The following is a 19,050-nucleotide window of genomic DNA, read 5'->3' as shown; positions in this document are numbered from 1 at the left end:
TTTTAATCTGGTGCCTGCAGGACAACCAGAAAACTAAGTTTGCCCATCTCTTTTGTTTACTGCATGTGTGCCTGTGTGTGTGTGTGTGTGTGTGTCTTTCTACAGTCAACATACCCATTAGCAGTTGTGTCTGAATTTCATATTACATTTTTTTTTAAGTCAGCCCTTTTAATATGAAAACACTTGAATGTTTTAGATACTTTTATCCAAAATGGATGCTGCTGCTGCAACAATTCTGTTATTGAATAATTAACAGCTGAAGGTAAGACACCATTTAGCCCCAGCGTGCGCGTGTGTCCCCTTCATTTTGTAGAGGGCCTGCTCCAACAGCTTGGTGAAATATGGAAATTTAATCGTGGGTGTTGGAAATTGAGTGAAAACGATGTCACATTAATGATTTAAAGAAGGTAATAGGATGTGATGTGCTGCAAAGCCCCAAGCTAAGCCTAGTTTAAGACATTTGCTTAATGTATTCATGAGGGGGAGGGATTTGAGAGAGCACTCAGGGCTGCGCATGGCCTGAAAGGTTGCACTGTGTTGCCATAGACCCAACACAGGCTTAAATTGCACACTGCGCTGTGGTAGGGTGAACACATTCTGAAAGGTTGCACTGTGTTGCCATAGACCCAACACAGGCTTAAATTGCACACTGCGCTGTGGTAGGGTGAACACATTCTGAAAGGTTGCAGACTGTGTTGCCATAGACCCAACACAGGCTTAAATTGCACACTGCGCTGTGGTAGGGTGAACACATTCTGAAAGGTTGCAGACTGTGTTGCCATAGACCCAACACAGGCTTAAATTGCACACTGCGCTGTGGTAGGGTGAACACATTCTGAAAGGTTGCAGACTGTGTTGCCATAGACCCAACACAGGCTTAAATTGCACACTGCGCTGTGGTAGGGTGAACACATTCTGAAAGGTTGCAGACTGTGTTGCCATAGACCCAACACAGGCTTAAATTGCACACTGCACTGTGGTAGGGTGAACACAGTCTGAAAGGTTGCAGACTGTGTTGCCATAGACCAAACACAGGCTTAAATTGCACACTGCGCTGTGGTAGGGTGAACACAGTCTGAAATATTACTCTGTGTTGCTGTAGAGTCAGCACAGGCTGAAAGGTTACCAGTGGTTGCTGACAGGTGAACATAGTTTGAAATGTTACAGACTGTGTTGCTGTGTACTTTCTGCCCTCCAAATCAAAACTCATTATAGTATCTCCAAACGCTGATCTAAAATCATATTAAACTATTATAAACAGTTGTCTTTTCTTCAACCATCCCCAAGTGAACAGTAATGTTATAGACTGAGATTGTGTTGTTAACTGAAGTGCAGAAAATGTATATTTACAAATGTAGATTTAGCAGAGCATTTACTAAAAGCAATTGTTGAAATTAATACAGAACCATTTTTTGTTTGTTCAGTTGGTCTGCTTGATATGTTAGCCACACAACAAAGCACTACTTGTAAATATGAAGGGCCTATTGGGTGATATGTGGATGGGCCCCACAGTCTGGTATCAAATTCAGACTGAGCCACGGCCAGCCGCGGCTGGCAGTTCCACATGCTGGTGCATAATAGTGCGTTTAACTGGAAGACTGTGGGGAGAAAAGAATGCTTGAACAGGCTCTCCAGAATTGAGGGTGTAAGTTGCAGCAATCAGCAAGAACACACACAAATTGGCCATTCTAAATTAGGAGTTATCAAAAGATACATATATGAAGGCCGACTTAAAAATAATCAAATCAAAATCCTGTCAAACACTGTCAAAAAAAGCTGTCAAACACAAGCCTGTTATTGGATAAGACAGGAGGTACTGGAGGCTTGTCTTCCCTCAGTCATAGCTGAACTCCCGTCTGACTGACCATGCATTTGCTCAGTTTAAATATTCAGTGACTTCATCAGCTGCAGCTGCTCTGTTTATTTTTCACCACGTATTGACAGGAAAATCTGTCCTCAAGAACCTTCTGCCCTTCTCTCTCTTACGGAGTTTCCAACTTTCACTGTCAAAAGATTCTACAAAAAAATCAAAGGTAAACCTCTCCTACAATATGTTGTAATTAATTTAAGGTATTTATTTATTATTCCTCTTATCAAATATCTGTTGAACCCCTAAGCAATAAACATTTTTTTTTTTTTTTACTGTCAATGTTTTCTGCATTCAGCTCAGTGATGGAATGATGTCTCAGCCCAAAAGATGAATCAGACTACCTGCCACTCTAGATAAATAAGTCCCTATACATCTATGATTATAGGACCTTTGCTTTCTGTAGCACCTATCATCTGCCATATCTGTATCTGTTTATCCGAATTATTAAAAATATTTTTTTCTTGTCATTGGCACCACATGTACACATGCTAATAAAATGATAATGACATACAGGCCTGCTGTTCCGAGCACGTGTTGAAGAAAGGGAGGGGTCACCCAAAGCAGAAGAAGTAAATAAATCAAAAGCAAATAAACACGTCCATGAAATGTGCAGCATACGACTGCATGCAGTAAAATACAGAGATCTGCATTCTGCAAATGATCACAGAGTGGGGATGAAGTACACCAACCACTCACATCAGCAAGATACCGATAAATGCTAATTAAAATCACAGGTCCGGGAAGTCAAGCAGAATACAACTGAATGCAAATTAGACAAACCCAAGTTTAAGAGAATCCCTGAAAACAGATGTAGATAAATCACTGGATAGAAATTATGAATACAAACATTTGGATTCTTAAATAAATCAATTATCAATAAATAAAAACAAAACATACAGACCTCTGAATGTTGTTGGGTAGCACTGAATGTAGATTAAGTAAACAGACCCCTGGTATCTGCTAAATATCACTGAATTCAGATTATGTCAGCAGTTTGTTGTGTCGAGATGAGTTGGCAGTGAAATGAGCAGGGATTACAAAGGGGAGAATAAGAAATAGTAGTGATGAATTGACCAAGAATTTGTGAGAACAGCGTAAACACTAAGGACACATGAATCACCACCTAACCCCCCACCCCACCCCCGCGCACACACACACACACACACACACACACACACACACACGTACACACACACACACACACACACCCCTTCGTTCTCACTCCTTAAGTGCCCATTCCAACACAGACACCAACAGGCCATCACAAAATCTGTAATGGCTGCCGGCTGATACTACATCACCATTCTCCTCATGAGCCATAATGGCTGCCAACTGAGCAAAGAGCCCACTGCTGTCCCCTGCAGGCAGTAAACTGCCCCTCTGCCCAAGAGCCAGGCAGTCCGCAGGGACCAAAACTCTTCTGTCCAGACTGCGATACTTGCCTTTCCTCATCTTCTTGGAGTGCTCTGTTGCGCAAATCACCCGTCTCCTCCCAGCGCGAACATCACTGCATGAGACTTGCCACTTTTCTCTCATCAATGTTTTTCCTGCCTCGAATCCTACAGGCCTACTTCCAGGTAAAGTCGAATTGGCTGCACGCACTCCAGCTGAGGTCGTTCATGCCAGCAATTGACTTAATCGCGTTGTTCAGGCATGTCATGTTTCTCATGCCAATTCTTCACATACAGTATATATGAGCAGAGGTTGCATTAAAGACATAGTACACTCATTCGTATATTCATAGCAGATACACGAACATGTAATTCGACAGTGTACATTTGTATGCTTGTATATATCATGTTTTGCACAGCTTCCTATGTGGCTGATTGCAGGACATTGTGGTCAATATTTTTTTGTGATTGTAGGAATGCAATCTCACTCTGGAGCATTCAGTCAGTCAGAGTTAAAACTGAATCTGAACATGACTATGTTAATGCAGAATTTCATGCAGAATACATTAATTTACAATGTTGATCTTTTTAGCTGATGGACACCACAGCTCTACTCTCACTGAACACATTAGGCAGACCTGTACACCAGCTTGTTAATGCCAATATTTAATGAGCCAATCATGTGGCAGCAACTAAATGCCGAAAAGCACACAGACATGGTCAAGAGATTCAGATTTTTTTCAGACCAAATATCAGAATGAGGAAGAAATGTGATCTAAGCCACGGAATGATTGTTGGTGGCAGGCAGGGTGGTTTGAATATCTCAGAAACTGCTGTTCTCCTGGGATTTTAACACACAACAGTCTCTATAGTTTGCATAGAATGGAAAAGAAAATCCAGTGATGCGGGCAAAATGCCTTGTTAATGAGAGAGGCTAGAGGAGTAGGGCTGGTCAAAGCTGACAGGAAGGTGACAGTAATGCAAATAACCACTAATTACAACAATGGTATGCAGAAGAGCATCTCTGAACACACAACGTGTCAAACCTCTTACGGTAAGTGGATAGGCTACAGCAGCAGAAGATCTATAGAATAAGTCTAATAAATACCTAATAAAGTGCTCACTGAGTGTATATGGGCTGGATCTATGTTATAGAAAAATCATACAAATGTCTATGTCCCGAAAAAGAAAAGTGAGGAAATAATTTTGTCTATAATGAATGATTGACACAAATATATAAAATATCAGATTTAGGAAATATTTGAAATACAAAATATGACACATTTAATGAGATTTTATTATATGTATCCACCTACCTCCATGCAGTTAATTCCACTGTAAATATTAAACACTGTATAATTAGTATAATTGCAACAAATGCTGTTTACTGTAACTAACTTCTTCAGTTGGTAATTATATAAACCTGAATCTTGGTCTTCAAACCTCATTTGGGTCAAACTTGAATTGTGTGTGCCTGTTTTATATGAATAATTAATATTATATTATAGGGGCTGGAAACCCCTCTGTAAATAAATACATCTTTTCAACAAACTTAACATGAAACATTTTATTTGAACTCACTTTAAACATTTTTACCCACTCCTCACATAAGGGATGCTTTTACTAATGCTTATACCTCGAAAATTAGACAGCAGAGCAGGAGCATATTTTGAAGGTACACTGTCTGAAATAAAGGTACAGTGGATTTTTCTGCTCCAACGAAAAATATATATTTATATCCTGAAAGGTACAATAATGTTCTTTATGTAATAATTACATTATACAAGCAAAAAAGGTACAAATTAATTATTAAACACATGGCTTGGGGCACAATTTTATGGGTAGCACCCCAGTTACAAGCGTTTATGGACTTTTCTGTGTGTTTCTTCAGAGCGTGCTGGGAAGATTACCTCTCTCAGGGTTCTTACGCACAGTGAGAGCTGCACTCTGATCATAGCTGCCTCTCCTGTAGTATCCTGTAGCATTTTAGCTGCAGTTTTTGAATGGGTCACAACCTGCAATTATCCTATAATTCAGAAAGAAAAAAGGGGACATTTGTTAATAAGTAACTACTGTATATAATTTTTATTTTTTATTTTTTTACAAAAAAAGTTAAACAAAATTCTGCTTCTCTAACATTTAAGTTTTAGTTTAGCTGGTTAATATTTAGTGTCGCCTAGCTATTACTTTATTATTTAAAGTTCTGGATTATGAGTGATGACTGTAATGTAAAATGAAATGAAAACTATAACTATAGTAATCAGGAGCACAGGATATGTTTGATGCACCAGGAGTAGTGGATGTTTTTCATTTATATTCTTGCTGTGCAAAGGTAGAGGGGTTGCACTGAAGAGAGCACTTGAAATTATCTAGTTTCTTAGCTGCATATAAACACCTCTTTAAAAACAAACTGGCTGGCAATAACTGTAGAGTGAGAAATGGGCAAATCTCAGCAGTCTACGCACTGGCCACAATTTTCAGCCATGCAAGCCTCATTTATTATATAAATCAAGAGTGTTTATTTTGGTCAGAGATTTGTGTCAGGAGGATTCCGATGGCATTGATGTAGCCTTGGCTGTCTCTCTGTCTAGAAAAATAACTTGCTGGCTTTTCCATTATACTAAGTCACATACTAAAACTATTCATGCAGTCAGATGGCTCACAATGTGTCATGGGGACTTTTTCCATTCTGTCTTTACCCTGAAAGTCATTTAAACCAGCATTCATTTGTGATTCCCATGCTGGGAAATTATGGAAAATTGGGGAAATTGCACCACACCTTTGATCTGACAGTTTCCAGTGGGCATCTCTAAGTTCTCTTTAAGTTCTTAATATTTTTTGACATAATACAAGTGTCTGGGATGAGAAAAACATGTTGCAGTGAAAATATTTTAAAATATATATTTTATTTAATTTTAATTAATTGTCTTTTATGTTAAGAGTAATACTCTATAGTGCAGTAATTTAGCTAAAATGTAATGTCGTTGTTTGAGGACACTGGGTCTCAGGAGATTAAGACTTTACCATAACTGTGTGATCTCTGGCTTGTGTAGGATTCGAACATTCTCAATGGGGGTGCTATTGTTTGGCTCAATTAATATACTGTTTCTTAAAATATGCTGCTATGTTTATTGACTGGTTCCCTCAGAGGAACTAACATTCTGTATTGTATGCTGAAGAGCATGTTTCTAGACCTTCACTGAAAAAAATATGTAAATGCTTCAAACTTCAAATTCAAATTTATACTTCTCTGGTATACACATATATCATTTAGGTTTTCTCAATTGAAAAGGTTAATTCCAATTAAGTTAAACAAATATACATAAAGTAGAAAACGTATTGGATAAACAGAATTTTAGGTTTATCAAGAACACAGTTTTGCGGATTCAAATGAAAAAACATTCTCCCTGCCCCACCAGTAGTATATATGTATTATTTAACGACTTGATTAGATCCATAATCTGTTTATCGGACGCCAAACATTATCTGAAAAAGACTAAGCTGATTGAGTGTCAGTGAGGGAAGAAGTGACCCGTGTCTCTCCTGAAGAGATCCCCTGTACAGCACACAGCATCAGGCATGTGTGGGTGCTTTCACATACTTCCCTCCAAAGTGCTGCAGAGCTCAGAGCAGCTTGCCATTTTGTAAATTTGCCATGCACAAAAACAGTCCAAACTATGGATTGCACAAAACATTAAACTTTTTTAAAATGTTAATTTTGAAAAATCATTCAAAGTAAAAAAAAAATTGTTTTAGCAAATGTTTATTGTAAAATATATTAGTAATAAATATATTAGTAAAAAAAAATTGAGATTTAAATAAATGAAATTTAAATTCTCAGCAAAGTACAGCCTTTAAAAACTAAATATTGACAAACACACAAAACCACATACACGCATTCGTTTTCCGTTTTCAGTCGTATGTGTTTGTACGTGTGCGTCCATGTGTGCTTCTGTGTGTAATTTCGCTTTGAGAGTGTGTCAATATATGCGAGTCGGTATATGCGATGTTTGTGTGAAAGGTGAAAACAAATTCAAGAAATCACAATTTAACAGTCTGTACAGGTTGTTGCTATATCAGCTGTTGCACATGTATGGCTTATCAAGCCTGGTGTTATAACCGGAGTGTAGAGTCAGGTGGGGACAGTGATTTGGGAGTGTAGAGTCAGGTGGGGACAGTGATTTGGGAGTGTAGAGTCAGGTGGGGACAGTGATTTGGGAGTGTAGGAGTCAGGTGGGGACAGTGATTTGGGAGTGTAGAGTCAGGTGGGGACAGTGATTTGGGAGTGTAGAGTCAGGTGGGGACAGTGATTTGGGAGTGTAGGAGTCAGGTGGGGACAGTGATTTGGGAGTGTAGGAGCCAGGTGGGGACAGTGATTTGGGAGTGTAGAGTCAGGTGGGGACAGTGATTTGGGAGTGTAGGAGTCAGGTGGGGACAGTGATTTGGGAGTGTAGGAGTCAGGTGGGGACAGTGATTTGGGAGTGTAGGAGTCAGGTGGGGACAGTGATTTGGGAGTGTAGGAGTCAGGTGGGGACAGGGTGAAGTAGGATGGTTTATGTAATGATCTCTCAAGAAGGAGGAGCTCAAATGGAAATTGGGAGGGATTTAAAATGAAAGGAGCAAAGGGCCAGGAGTAACTGATTGGAGAAGGGGAGAGAAAGAGGTTTTAGATTTTAGGAGGTGAGGGGGATGGCTTTTGGATGAGAAGATTTAAGCAGGAGGGGTTTTGGAAGAAAGCGAGTGAGTATGTATTTGTGTGATGGGGGGTGGTGGGATGGATTTGAGCTCTCTTCCAGTTTTTCTCTGAAAATTTTAGCACTGGTACTTGGGAGCCATTTGAAGTGCGTAGCAAAGGTTGTCAAGGGATTAATCTCATATCACGCTGTGGTGCAGAAAAAAAGCTTCTTCCAAGAATTAAACACAATTTATCCATCAAAATAGTTCTTTCAGAATCCGAGACAAGCATAAATAATATCTCCGTGGTCCAGATTCGCTAATTTAGGAGCTTAGTGTCTTTAAATGCTATTACTGGCACTGACAAGGTTAAACAGAGCTGCTGTGGAGAGTGATTCATTATCCGTCTGTGCAGCATCTGAGGGTTCGAGATGCATACCTGACACCCACAATTCCCCACTCGACCTCCGAAACACCAGGGGTGACAAATTCTACACGTCCCCCATCCTTCACTCCAAATTCCAGCTTCACCACCCTGTGCTCACTCTCTGATACTCTCTGCCTCCTCTACTCTGTTTCTGACTACCAGTATTTTGGCTTGAAGATCCTACTTGCTTGAGGTTATGATCTCTTTAAACATGTGATTTCAGATTGTCAATAATAAAAGTACTTTTGGTGCCCAATGTTATGTTTAATTGATCCTGTGTAAGTACAGTTGTATGTTACAGCGTCATACTGGGTGAGTTTTTTATAAGAACACATTTGTCTGCTGTCTTGGGACAGTATAGCCCCTATTCCACCTAATTTATCTGCCTATGTTAGATCAGTTTGAATTTAAGTTTTCCCTTAAATACAAACACTTTTTTTCTTCACAAATGCAGTTCAACTGGAGCAATCACCAAAATGACTGAAACAAATTTAGTTTGCATGGAAGAGATTGCATTTGCATGTATATTTTTTACATTTTGAATTGAATCAAGCCCACTGTATAAAATAGTTGTTTGAGATGAGGTTATCCATCCTGTCCCATATACTGTATAGGTGTTCTAAAAGTGTGATTGAAGACTTTCTATCAGTTTGCTGGCAACGCATATGCCTGGCTCATCATGGAACCCTTTAGAAACAAATAGTCTGTAGTGTATGAGAGAATGGAGGACTGAACATTATTCAGCACAAAGACACAGAGTTCAGTGCCCATTGAACCCTCACATCTGAGCTCCAGACCTGCCAGAGACGCAAAGAACCTGGCTTCTGGCCAGGGTAAACATCAGAGTGCAGCAGGGTCTGGCTGTGTGGAGACTAGCTGGAGTGACACAGAGGAGGGAAATATAGAATCAGTGGGTCTGAGAAGAAATAGGGTTCCCTCCTCTTTTTCCACAAAGTCTACCCGAGAAGTGACAGGCTTCCTCGGTAACCAATAAGGGCACAGAAGGCTTTTCATTTCAATACTGACCAACCCCTGTCCATGCAACACGCTCTGTCTACTTAAAAGGGAGAAAAATCTGCCTTCCTCTACGTGTCTAAAATAGCATCGGCCTCCATGAGCATCCAGACGTCTAATTTTGATTTGTGTTAGGACCTCAGTGGGATGTTAAACCAGCAAAAAGACATGGATGTGCTTTTTTAACTTGACTATTCCAGAGGGTAACTGCACAAAAGAAAGGCACAGTAGTACATCGCAATTAGTGAGGAGCGCTGCTGCCGGCATGGCTTTGAGTATTCCGATTGGTGGGTTTAAAAGAGCTCAATTATCTGGCACAACAGGATGTACTCTGTGCATTGGCTTTGGGGAGCAATCAAACCTCAGGATCGCCCGGCTAAATTGATCCCACATGAAGAAGCACAGGGGTCTGTGATTGTTCCCCTGGGCCTGCAACACCAAGTTATAATTTTGATAGAATAAAAGGCAAGCTACAACTTTAGCTTCAGTTCAGCCCAAGTAATACCTGTGTGTACTCTCATTCTTTTTGAAATGTGGCACGTGCACGCCAAAATCTTGTATTTGTGTTATAGTTCAGATCTTGTACTATTTCAAAGACTTATGAAAGATGTTACATGCTCCTGCAAATACCTGTGGCTGTGTCAGTTTCAAATCTTTTTTCTTTTCTTTTTTCTCAAGCCAAGCTGATAATATGTACTGCCAGTGACAAATGAAACTTCACCATTCAGTAACATAATGCTTCAGCAGCTGTTTCTCCCATGAGGAACAAACAACAGTGAAATGACACAAGAACAAGGAAAACCCCACATGAACAGAAGCAGAAGAGGGGGTGCTCAGAGATGTGAGTTAGATTCATCTGAACACCTGCTTTATCTACCCCAAGAAAATGATGGAAGTCAGTGGAATAAAGCAGAGCCCGCAGTGGAAGTTTTTAATCACCACCAGCAATGAAACGTTAGGCTTGATAGTGCATGTGGTAATAGTTGTGGTCTCATCCCAAGATGGTGACACATATTATAATGTCTCCCTGATTTCATGGCATATCAGCCCTGATTCAAATGATTCCAGCACAGCTAAATCGTGTAGTGAGTCAGATTAACTTGAAAAAAATTAAGTGTGTTCCTGACTTAAGGGACTCTTTGGAGGAAATAGGCGAGTGGTGATCTCTAAGCACACTGCAGAAGGAGCAAGGAGCTACCAAGGGGATTGTCTGATCAGTGGTTTGAAAGCCGTTATCACCATGGTGACTGAAACACACACTATCTGCTATCGTTTGTCACTCTTCTTTTTGAACAATAATATGAGGGTGGTCAGACTTGATGTTCTTTCAAATGTGTTTATACTGTTATTATAGTTAGTCATATTTTTCTTATAATTCACAGATCACCAATGTTCAAATTCTGAGTGTGAAGATGAAGGCATTTTCACTATAACTTTGTTTGAAATGTTTTAATGTGATATGGGAAGATATCTTTTTAACATATTACTTCAATCTTAAACTGCTGGTGGTATAAATCTATGAGTGCTTAAGGCTACCTGCTGGTGATTACAATTAACAAGGAAAGCAAGTGTTTGTGGAGCAGGAGGGAGGCCATTTTGTAAGGGGGGTTGAGGACATTTTTATGAAAAACATTTTTTTTGAATGCAGTAAATACACTTTTTTCAATCCATCATATATCAGATGGAAAAGTGATGGGCAGCTTTGTCACAGTGAGACAGCTGAGCAAAAATAAATATATACTGAGTGAGCAATTTATTTGGTATTTATTAGACTTATTTTTTTAACTTATTGGTCTTCTGCTGCTGTAGCCTATCCACTTAAGCGGTTTGACATGTTGAGCGTTCAGAGATGCTCTTCTGCATACCACTGTTGTAATGCATGGTTATTTGCGTTACTGTCACCTTCCTGTCAGCTTTGACCAGTCTGTCCCTTTTCTCTCTGACCTCTCTCATTAACAAGGTGTGTTTGCCCGCAGAACTGCTGCTCATTGGATGTTTTTAGTTTTTCGCACCATTCTCTGCAAACTCCAGAGACTGAAAATCCCAGGAGATCCGTTGTTTCTGAGATATTCAAACCACCCTGTCTGGCACCAACAATCATTCCACAATCAAAGTCACTTAGATCATACTTCTTCCCCATTCTGACATTAGGTCTGAAAAACAGCTGAACCTCTTGACCATGTCTGCATGCCTTTATGCCTTTCATTGCTGGTGTACAGGTCTACTAATAAAGTGCTCAGTGTATATATGTAGGTGTACATTCTCTCTCCCTCTCTGAGACCAAAACCAGTATTAGAATTCCTCTTGTCTGGAGTGTGTGTCTGCTGTATGAAACCTATAGGAAACGGCATGTCAATGGAAGCCCCTCGGCATGTAATAAGTTTGGGGTTCACCATTAGCTTGAGTAGCATGTTCAGGATATGCTTAGCTACTCCTGCCAGGGTAAATTCAGAATTGTGTGCCGGCTTAGTGTCACAGTGGAGTTCATTCAGATTGTCTTAGTGGGGGGTTTTCACTATGCAGGGACAGGGACGGGCAGGGTGACAGCCTGTCAGTGTCGCCCCCCCCCCCCCCCCCCCCTCAAAGCAGGTTAAGAGGGAAAGAGCAGAACCATGCTCAGCACAAACCCCACCCCTTCCACCAGCATCAACATGACAGGGGATGGAGTCAAAGACATGTCATTAACACCTGATAGGGTGGGGCTAGGTTCGACAGGCCTGAGACCTGAGGATACGTGAGCCAGTCAAAGTGAGCGTGCTGCACAGTAGCAGCACCTAGAGCATCCACAGTAACAGAACTATGAGATGAATGTGTCCAGCAGACAAACACCTGGACTAGTCCCATCCATTACGATGTACTCTTTGTCTTCATGACTCTCTGTATTGATGTGGGAAAGAGACAATTAAGGGGCCACATAAACAGTGGTACAGTCCAAAGGGAGGCCAACTCTCAGGCTCAAAAAGGACATTGTTTTGGTTGTGGGTTTGATTTCCAGCAGTGACAGTCTGTACTGTAGTCCCATCTATAATCTTCTACTTCCCATCTGAAAAAAGCAAGAAAAAAATATTTAAAGGAGGGCAGACTTTCTGCTCTCCTTTTATTAAAAATGGAGCCACATAGACTTCAGGAAACTAATATCATGTCAACTAACAAATTCCTCACAGTGTTTTAATCATTCTTTTGAGACCTAATATAGTCAAACACAAGCACAAACTTTAGAAAAATATTTAACACCCTTTTCTACACTGATCAGAAGAAGCCATTTAAAATTAGGCCTAAATATATATATTTCTTTACCCTTTCCACTTTTCCCCCCTAGAGGGCAATTTCCACCTATTTTGTTCTAGTCGTATAAAAGTGTCAATATCTCAAAAAACAATTTCCTGCCCACACATGGTTGAAGACTGAAATGAAAGAACAGGATTGTTCAGTCTGAAATTTGTTCAAAGAATATTTAATCACATTTTGGACTATGCTCATGTCATCTGCTGTATTAACAATTAAAGTGCTTATATCTGTGTTCTACAAAGCACTTACTGTAGATTAATAACAAATGTTTGATCTCTTATTCATTACTCTGAACTATACAGAATATACAATTGAACCTCCCTAACAACTATAGATAGAAATACTTGTACACTTCAGTTTACAATGCCATAATAGGGAATCTTTATTCTTATATTTATTCCATATAAATATAAGAAATACAGTGAGGTGCAAAGATTTGGGCACCCTGGTTTAAATGTCTGTGACATTGTATCTGTACATGATCAAAAGCAAACCTGAATTCGAAATGGTGGAGTTAACATGAGACCTTTCTGCAAATTTTAAGGCATGATTGCTTTTAATTCTTAGTTTTTTTCACACAGGTCTAGCTGTTCACAGGACAACATTACAACCTACTTTAAACAACAAAGACCTACATGGCAGAGTTGCCAGAAAGACTGACCTCAACACAAAATTAAGCATCTGAAGTATGCAAAAGAAAACACTGAGAAGCCTTAAGTGTTTTGGAACTCTGTGCTTTGGACTGTCAAAAGGAGAAAAAAAAACGGTGAAGCCTGTGTACAGAAGAACACCATGCCAATTGTGATGCATGGAGGTGGATGCATTATGTTTTGGGGTAGTGTGGCAGCTGGGGGCATAGGACATATTGTGCGAGTGGAAGGAAAAATGGATTCTACGAAATATCAAGAAATTCTGGAGGCTAATGTTTGAAGGTCAGTCCTGACATTGATGTTGAGAAGAGGTTGGGTATTCCAGAAAAGGATCCAAAGCATACCCCAAAATTTTTCAAATCTGTGGAGAGATCTCAAACATGCCATACATGCAAGGAGACCGAAGAATATTTCTGAGCTAGAGGAAGAATGGGGAAGAATTGAAAGACTCTTATCTGGCTACAGGAAGTGTTTACAAGCTGTTATATTTGCCCGAGGAATGACAAAGTATTAACTGACAGGGTTCCCAAACTTTTGCACAGGGTCTTTTTCCTAAATTTAAGTAAAAAGTAATCTTGCTTAAATATTTGAAGAAATGTGTCATGTTTAACTTCAATACCAATTGTAAAAGATTTTTTGCACACCACTGTATTGCATTGACCTCCAATATTTCACTTTTATTTTGTCCAAAGGATGAGAACTGAATTGAGGAAAGAAGTATTCATGTTTTATGCACCCTACACTGCAAATAAAATGTATTGAACATTTCTTTGACTTCAAAAGACACTTAAAGTGGAGGGTAATAAATGGTGTCAACCTTGCTTGCATTTCAAAAGATTATTTTTGAACTGTAAGGACCCACATTTGTAGCTATCATTAGAAACATATCACTCCAATATGATTACTTACTGACAAACATGTTGACCAACTGACCTGTTTTAAACAGTCATGCATTTTACCTGGGTAAAAGTAACTCAAAATAAAGTGGTGTTAGAAAACACAGTTTATATGCAAATAAGCTTAATTTGCACATCCTACACAGTTTAGGAGACTTACATTTACATAAAGAACAAAACTAGACTGAAATGAAAAAAAAAAGGGAGCCAAGCAGCGAAGCTGCGTAGGCATACAGTGTGATTCTACCTTTTCTTATTCATCATCATCATCATCATCATCATCATCATCATCTTTTTCTTCTGGCTAGGGTATCTATGGCAACCCCTAGAACCATATAGTAAAAAGTTTCAAAATTTGGCACACTGATTGGAGAGAGTCCCATGATTATTTTCACCAAGATTCATGGTCTAACGCCACCAACGGGTCAAAGTTGGAGGTACGTTTATGCATGTAAGTTTTGAGCCGTATGCCCAATTTTCAAAAACGAGGTACCGTTGGATTCCTTGGATCAAACAAAAATGTTTTTTACATAATAACTATTGATGGGTTTGCCTTAAAATAGTAATTATTGTGTGTGGTTGTAACTTGGGAGATCCCAAGGCCAAGACAAAAGCATGCATCCATTACATTCAATCAAAAATAAAAGCAAAGTTGCCAAACAAGAATGGGATATCTCAGCAATGCTTTGATGTGTTACTACCAAACTTGGTATATGAACTCAGGACACCTTCCCGAGGATGTGGAAAAAATTTGACCACTGGGGGGCGCTGCAACAAGCAAAAACTACTTTTTGCATCGTAAGTGTTGATGTGTTTTCCTTAACAAAAGTGATTCTTGTAGCAGATGATGCTTTGGGAGATCCCAAAGATGAGATTTGGCATAGATGATCCTTGGATAACGAAAGTTATCAGATGGATTTTCTATTTTTAAAAACATTCATCCATTACAGATAAATCAAAGGCAAACGACCTAAACAGGACATGAGCTCATATCTTAGTTATACCCAATCATTGGTCACTTGACATAAAATTTACTTTCAGTCCTTACAGCCACACTTTTAACATGATCTGATCAAGTTGCCATGGCGACCCTGCCCTGCTGGACTGCTTAGCCCCCTTCAACCCTGCTTGCAGGTTTAATTATAAATATGATTGAAGTAATGAATACACTAGTATTCATACCTTCCTTTAATTTGACAGGGGTGATTTGGGTGTTCGATAACTTTTTTCATTAAAGAAATGAAATAGTAATTGGTTTTGTTTTGTGTTTACTCAGGTTTCCCTTTTCTAATATTGCATTTTGTCTAAAGATCTGGAACCATTCTGCGTGAAAAACACAAAATAAGCAGGAAGGGGGCAGATACTTTTTCAAGGCACTGTACTGCACATATACAGACAAATTCACATGTATTATATGTGCTCATATACACATTTATTAAACAGTATTCCTAGACAGATACCTCATTGGTATAATAAGGCTGTATTTTTGGGAGCATGTAAACATGTGTGAAGCAATAAAAATGTACTATAGAAAAAAAAAATGATATAATAAATATTTACTATGGATAATAATATTCATAATTACTAATGAATTTAAAAATCATGATACTGACATGGAACATAAAAAAAAAACCCTCAATTAAATTAATTTCTTCAATCAAATGAACTCTATAGGTGTTTTGAAAACTTCAAGCCTGCTAAAACATTGACATTGGCCTGTGGGCCTGTTGGCCAAAGTCCGCTCCATCCAGATTCAATACCCAACCCTTAGGGTCTGTCCATGTGCTGGAAAAGTGCCTTGATTGGACGAGCCACTGAGCCACCTGTAAAACAGCTGTGAGATAGTCTTACTATTATTACTGAAGATGACCATTTTAGTCACTGACATCAACTAAGCCATCATCTGACATAAAAACTATTAAATTAAAACCTGAATAATGCTAAATCCAAACATGCTCCATATAAATTGTCAGTCTATTTTTTCACTAGTATTAACATTTTAAGTGGTTTACAAGAAATAAAATATAAGATCTAGTGATGTTGGTTTCAAGTCTCTTCATCAAATATAGCAAAAATGTATTATCATTTAAATATTACAAGTTTAATTTACTGGTTCAGCACCACCATGTGGCCAATCAGTAGTGAATTCAGTCTGTTACTGGAAATTGCTCAATATAAATGTGCTAAAGTTTCATAAGAATCTGTGAGGCAATAAGCCCGGAAATCAGAAAAGGGGTGGCTGTTAAAATACGACAATAGGATAGATAAATAAATAATAATACCCACAAAAATAAGAAGTGCTCACACCCCAAATAATCATACCCCATATCATAATCAGGGCACAGTCACCACTAGCCATGCACAACTATATCAGCCCCTTACACCTCTAGAAGCTAGCTACATAATTACAACAGTTCTACCTCCTCTAGCTCTATGCAGCTCGAGCAGTCACACAGCTCTATCCATTCCACACATAACCCAGCTCTACACACCTGTAATGAAATTCCACCAGCTTTACCCAACACTTTCAACATTACATGGGCCCCGTGGTCTTGCTTCTTCTAAAAGACAATCACTCAGTCCACAATTCCAAGATGCACAACAGAACACTATCCTTACATAAAAGGGGAAAGTGCAGTTCTTGAATATTTAAGATCTGGAAGCACAAATTAAGACAGTTTTTTTGCCAACATCCAAAAATATTTTTGCATATAAAAAGACGAAAAGGTGAAGTTGTTGTAACATGAGTTTGCAGTCGCTCCTGCGATATTTAATATCCGTTCAGCGCGGTGCCAAAACAAGGCAACAGAATAAACGTGGTGGGAGGAAGCTGGGGAATTTTTTTTTTTTTTACAGAAGGCTGAAAAACAAGAGGATCTTGCAGCTCGGTGGCGCGGAGCCTGTGTCTCTGCGAGCGGAGCAGGTGACAGGTGACGAAGAGCGAAGGAGACGCGCACCCGGTTCATACCTCCACTGTCTGCCTCCCACACGGCCCCGCTTCTCTCGCCAGGTGGCAGGGTGCCCGGCGGGGCCCGAGGTGTAGCGCGTATCAATCACACACCAACACCTCGCACCCACAGCCCGCTGCAACCTATCGCTCTTCTCACCTTCCCTTCCTTCACCATCTGCACCGCACAGACGAGGACAGCCTGCCAAACCACCGCCTCCTACAGCCCTCTGCACACGAGAGCCCGAGAGCGCTAAACAGGGCCGCGGTAAGCTTTTCATTCGCACCCAGGGAAGGCAATTCCTCGGAGGAATGGTTCCCAAACGCTTCCCTGAGAATGCAGGGGTTGTTTAATTCTGAAGGGGGCTTCGACCAGCCCTGAATTCCTGACTCCAACAGGTGGTCGTGCTGTAGTCATCACTCCCATGAACCTCTCCTTTTAAGGTGTTTGGTCCTCGCTTTCATAAATATCGCAGTTTAATATGTGACATCCTCACTTTGATAACATTGTATTGCAGTCGTTGCCTTCATAAGCACTGCAAATTAACATGTGATCTTTTTACACTCACGGCTCAGCATTAGCATCTCAGTTCAAAATGTGGCTTGCTCTTATATCTGCAGTTACACCTGGTTCACTGCTTTGCTAACATGGAGGTTTTAACATTCCACTTCTTCACCAGTATGCCATTTAAAGCATGATTGTCTGCAGTTTAGAGCTGAATAAAAATTGATAAGTTAAATGGATAAAGAGATTATGCTTATTGCCATATGTTATAGTGTTGCCTTTCACTATCAGTCTTTGATATGAGATGAAGTGATGGCACTCCCTTCATCTTTTTTCATTTTATTCCATTTGGTGGTCTTGTGTTTTGTTACAGCACCAAAAGCCACCAGTTAGCCCTAAGACTTGCCCGTGCTTCCATCCACCACTGGACTATAAGTCCCAGATATGAGACTGTGAAATTTTCAGAACAGTTTAATGACTTATAATGAGATTCATAAAACATGGATAAACTTACAGAAAAAAACAAGCTGACAGCAAGCAGGCTTGACATTTGGCCTTCCATAATTAAGACCGTGCCAGATTCCATCCCACTAAATCTCAGTGCTAAATCATTATTCTCCGCGGTGTTGACTTTGTCATGTCATTTGCTTAAGCTTTACCATTTTCGTAAATATTGCAGCCAAAATTACATCACAGTTTTTTTCCTTAATTGCTTGCCCTCCAAACACAATCTGCTTTGGCATTACAGAACATCATATCTGAGTTCATACAGGCGGTGAACTGGCACACAATCTGCGCTCGGAAAAGAAAGGCTGAGAAGATGAAGTGTTGAGGAGCTGGAGATGCAGTCGGAGGAGAGAACTGATCACACAGACAAGCTGTGGAGCAGCAGGCAGGGGGAGCAGGGCTATGAGCACCGCAGAGAGGAGAGGAGAGGAGAGGAGAGGCTTGGGGGAGCACAGAGAAATGGAATAGGCAGAAAATGTATATGTGTACCAAAGAGAAAGGAGAGGGGAAACAAGTATAAGTGCCAGATATATATATAAAGAGAGAGAGAGGGGGAGAGAGAATGCTTTTTAAAAGAAAAAATATGTATGGTTGGGGGACAAAGGGGAATGGACAGTATCACAGCTGATCCAAATATTCCAGCCTCCATGACACAAAGGAATGTGGCCAGGAATGGTTCCCTCTCCAATCAGCCCTGAGAAACCGTCCCCATCTGCTCCCCACTGTGGATGGGGCAGATCACCTGGGGCGTGTTCAGGAAATACAACCTTCAAACCCCCCATATGCTTTTTCCACTGAGTGCGTGGATCATTGCCTACGTTAAAATGGTTCCTAACACAGTTCAGCCATGCTTCTCCTTGGTACTACTTACTGTGGGATTG

The sequence above is a fragment of the Conger conger genome, chromosome 8 (assembly GCF_963514075.1).
Source record: "Conger conger chromosome 8, fConCon1.1, whole genome shotgun sequence".
NCBI lineage: Eukaryota > Metazoa > Chordata > Actinopteri > Anguilliformes > Congridae > Conger > Conger conger.
Note: the sequence above shows the minus strand (reverse complement) of the source record.